Here is a 4,694-nt window from a genome sequence, read left to right as displayed (position 1 = left end):
TTGGATTGAATTCTTTGAGTGGTGGGCCATTAACAGCAATCATCAGTAGGTCATGCAAAGTCTCTACGGCCAATTCGGAGCAATAATTTGTCTTTATCCTGTTTTGGTAGCTGAAACCACGTTTACACAAAGCTGTTGAAGGGGGCAGAACTGAACAGAAATCTATTAGTGGACGTAATGTTGGGAACCACTCTTTGTGTTCATCTACTTGTTTACAGGACTCTTTCAAAGACATTCCATTTGGGAGCGAGAGCTTCATTTAGCCCACTCAGCTTGCAGAAGGTCCATTTTGTTATCAAAGGTAGTGGAATATATATGGCACCTGATTATACTCAAATCCTTAACTTCATACTTAAGAATTTTTGACTTGTCTGGCCAGCATAGGCTGTCAAATATGTCGAGATACCGCCCTACCTGGGAGGATACTGATGAAAGACGCACTTCTAATTAGTACCCGGGGAGAAACAATCAGATTGTTACACGCAATCTGATTGGCCCTCACCGGGGCTTTACCGAGCGCAGAATCCCTCAAATCTTCAAGATCCTTCATATCCCCGGTGGGGGAGTAGGGCAGCCCTTCAATCAATGAGGAGGGTCGGAACAGGGTAATCCCTGCTCCGAGCCACCACATGGCTGGCGGCTGTCATCCTCCCCGTGCCGGGGATTCAGGTATGGGTTTTCTCCCTCTCCCCCCTCCAAACAATCTCCTCCCTGCCCTCCCAACCCCATTTACCTTCTTTGTTGGTCCTTTTTCAGGAGTGAATGCGCTGGGAACACTTCTGTCCCCAGCGCCTCCGCTCCCGATCCTCACAGGCCATCATGGAAAAGAAGGGACTACACGTAGTCCCTTCTCTCCTTTACATGGAAGCCATTTTTTTGTTTACATTTTTAGTTGTTTTTTAATGGCCGCCATGGAAAGGGAGAAGGGACTACATGTAGTCCTGTCTCCCTTTCCCTGGCGGCCATTGTTTTTGTTTACATTGATTTTGAATGGCAGCTATGCAAAGGGAAAACTATGGGCCCCATGGCTTTACCTGACTCGGTAATGCCCCTGCGTCCCAGGGCCTATTGCTTAAGTATTTTACTGCATTATCCAATACTGACTGTCAAATAGCCTGAAATTAATTTTCAGATTTCTCAATCGAGGTCAGTTGCAGCCCATGAAATGTTTTGCCAGCAGTATCTTTGCCTAAAAAGTCTTGATCATGCCTTCCTTTATCTTTAGACATATCCTTCACCATTTTAATGCAATGCTCCATCTTACATTTACATGGCAGATCATTCATTCTTTGTTTTGAAACTCTTCCAATAAAGGTTTCAGCTTCCCATAAAAATACAGCAGAAAATGTAAATGTTTAACAAACGTGAGCTGCTTGAGGTCCTTCAATATACCCCTCAATGTGGCTGAATCCCTTGATCTTTGAGTTGTGATTTGTTCAAAGTGCGTAACCACAGTTACCCAATTGTGGAGCAAAGTATGCAAAGCTTCAACTTTACTCACCAACCAGCGCACTATGTGGATGTCTTTGAACTTCAATATTTCTTCTGTTAAAACCTTTGCAGTCTCTTGCAACTGGTGCAAACGTTTGGCTGAGCCACGGTAATATTTAAACACTTTTCTAACCACCTCATCAAAAACCTGCAAAGAAACAATTTCTTTGCAAACATCCGATATAGCGAGTTGTAATCGGTGTTGTGCTATGTATTGGATGCTAATGAGCTGAGGGCATATGCCTTTCATCTGAACTACCAATCCCGATGCATGCCCCACCATACTTGCCGCCCCATCTGTTCCTAAAACAGCAATCCACAATTTCCCTCTATAATCTAATTTCAGGCTATCCAAAAATGCAGTCAGACCATCAAAATAACAATTAGCTAGAGTAATTGTGCCCAAGATGTCTTCCTTTATCTGTCCCTCAAAAATGTAACAGGCATACATATTTGCATGCTCAATAGAAGTGCAGTCTTTTGATCCATCAATAATAATACTGGTGAAGGATGAATTCATGATGTCCACTAAGAGATTTTCTCTAATTACTTTTGCAATGAAGTGTACAAACTGTTTGCACTGCATGTCTTTCCCATACTTCTGGAGGAACGGAACATCACGTTTGGTGGCCAAAGTGAGTAAATCAGGGAAATCTTTAAATGGCTTTTCAGACTTTGCTATGTAGTACGCAATGTCAAAAAGGGGAGTCGTGTTGAAACATAACAGAATCCATCCTTTTCACACAAAAAGCTAATGGACTTTGTTGAAAGACAGATTTGTTTTTTTTTTCTATAAATATTGTCCTTGTGTTTTTGGTTTCTCTCATGCCATGTGAAGGTCCCCCTCTTAAGGAGCTTTTATGCGTTCTATCCATTTGGAATCGGTGCTTTGAGGAAACAGAGAGCACTGTTTACAGGTTACTGTCTTGGTATTTTCGGAGTAAGCTCAAACTGTTTGAGCCACAGTAGATCCAAATTCCTTTTTTTGAAACTCTTGCCATGATTCTCAGTTTCCTTTTTATTGAAACAGTCTTCAACAGGTTGCACATTATGGCCAGGCTCTGCATCAGCCATCATAAAATCACACGTACTCTCTTCCGCGTCATTCTCTTGGAAGTCAGGCTATGTTTCCGTGAACTGAGATTTTTCTTTAGCAAAACAGTTTAATTTGGTTTGCCTCATATTGATTTTAACTCTGATAGTCTGCACACAAGATGTATATTTCACGACTGACAAAAAATACCTTTTGCTGCACAAAATTAATAACTAAGCTGAACACTGTCTGGCACAGTCTCTCATCAGCCAATGTTGAATTATCTGCCTGTTCCTTCAAATGGATTTGAAATCAAGATGTTTTAAACTATTTATTTATTTGTATTTCTAAAGCGCATATCAGCCCGAGGGCATCGTGGCGCTGTTACACATCAGCGTGTCTGGTTACAAGAAATCTTCGAAGTTACATAGAAATTAGCAGTTTACATAGAAATTTAAGTTACATAGAAATTGGAAATTCAATAGTTCAATTGGAGGTACAAAGCGGGAATGCAGTTGTATGTGTAGGTGTGAAGTCTGTGAAGTAGTCGAGAAGGTGTGTTGTAGGTTTATACAATAGTGTAGTTTTGAGGGTTTCGCGGAAAACCAGTAGAGAGGATTCCGCTCTGAGAGGACGGGGCAGTGCATTCCAGAGCTTGGGAGCTATGTATGGGAAGCTGATGCCTCCGGCATTCGCTCTTTTTATGCATGGGACCCAGAGTTGGTTGGCATAGTGGCTTCTGGTAGGGCGTGTGGATTGGTAGAATGTGCTCTATCCTCACTAATTCTGTGGGAGAAACAAATGAAAAGAAGAGTGAAATAAATGAGTCATTTTATGGTTTTCATAGAAATGCAGCTTTAACAGCAAATGTGGGAAATTACAAAATTAGCAAGTCAGTTGGAAAATAGAAAACTAGCAACTGAATGGCAGAGCAAAGCAGGGAAAGCATTATCTTCAAGTTTTAAGCTCACATTACCTTCCATTCTGGGACTTGTAGGTTTCTAATTTGAATAGGGAGACTAAGGAAGCAACTGTTTTTGCTACTATGTTTTAAGGAATTATATGTGTCACGTTGGTTTATCATGTGAATTTCAGGTCCTTTAAAACTGGGTGATATTTTGGCCCTTGAAAACCAAACATGAACTAAAAGACATGTGTAGGAACTAGAGCAGACAAGATGTCTACGTTTCCAAATTGCAGACTGGGCTCACATCCCACCTTCACCACTTAACTGATTTGTGTGATTCACGTCAAATTATGTTCTTACTGTGTCTTGTCTAACACAATTGGAAGTGGTACACTTCTCTAAAGGAGGCATTCAGAAAAGGCCTGAGACCCTAATGGTTAGTATAACACCCCATCATGATTTCAATTGCCAATAAACGTACGCATATGAATGCAATTGCTAGCAATGAAATGCTTTAAGCTGCCATTTGAATTTATATACAATTTTTTATTTACATTTTGATATTTACACAGCTGTGCATATTCTCAAACAGCATCTGAATCTGAAAGTCATCTATTGCTTACCTAACGCGCCCACACTCACTCAAATCAATGAAATGGTCCAAACCTTTATTATGCATGTCTCGTGGTGAGGGGTGCTATGCACATTTTTGGATTTTGTCAACACATAGCTGATCCTTGAGCCTACTCTGAAAGGTTGGCATCTATCTATTCCTTACTGCAGTAGTAAGGATATGTGCCCAGACTAATCCTGGCACAGTTCTAAGCCACTCATCTCAGAAGAAAGGCAGCATGGAAACATTCCTCACACAAAAGTCTGGCACTGTGCCCAGTGCACTTTATTTATTTATTGGATATTTGTAAGGTGCCTATACAACAAATGGTGTTTCAAGGTGTCACAAAACAAAAAGGGGGGCAAGGGAGAAATGTAACAATAACAGTCCTACTAGGCCTTGTGACATTCGGATCGTGCAAGTGCAGTAACAAGAAGTGCGAGGAAGAGTGGGGCAGTGTGCCAGTCTGCGTGAATGTGAAGTGCTAGGGTGGGAAGGGAAGGACAGGGTAAAGAGCTGAGAGGGCAAGTGAAAAAGGAGGAGTGGTGGAGAGGAGGGAGAGAGTGTTACGCTCACCTGGTCTCGGCAGAGGCATTGGGGTGAGGTCGCTCGGGTCTGACTTCGCCCTCTGCGCTTATGTGGTGACTGGT

The 4,694-nt window shown here is 41.9% G+C and overlaps 1 non-coding gene across 1 annotated transcript; it reads right to left on the bottom strand.

The window, feature by feature from the left end:
* Positions 1-4,259: 4,259 nt before the first annotated feature.
* Positions 4,260-4,352, bottom strand: LOC138526665 (small nucleolar RNA U83B). Its single transcript, XR_011283697.1, has one exon. It is a non-coding gene; the product is annotated as a small nucleolar RNA U83B (small nucleolar RNA).
* Positions 4,353-4,694: the final 342 nt, after the last annotated feature.

Source organism: Ambystoma mexicanum, chromosome 7p, assembly GCF_040938575.1.
Source record: "Ambystoma mexicanum isolate Mex_15411 chromosome 7p, UKY_AmexF1_1, whole genome shotgun sequence".
Taxonomy (NCBI): domain Eukaryota; kingdom Metazoa; phylum Chordata; class Amphibia; order Caudata; family Ambystomatidae; genus Ambystoma; species Ambystoma mexicanum.
This window is presented reverse-complemented; position numbering and strand designations above follow the sequence as displayed.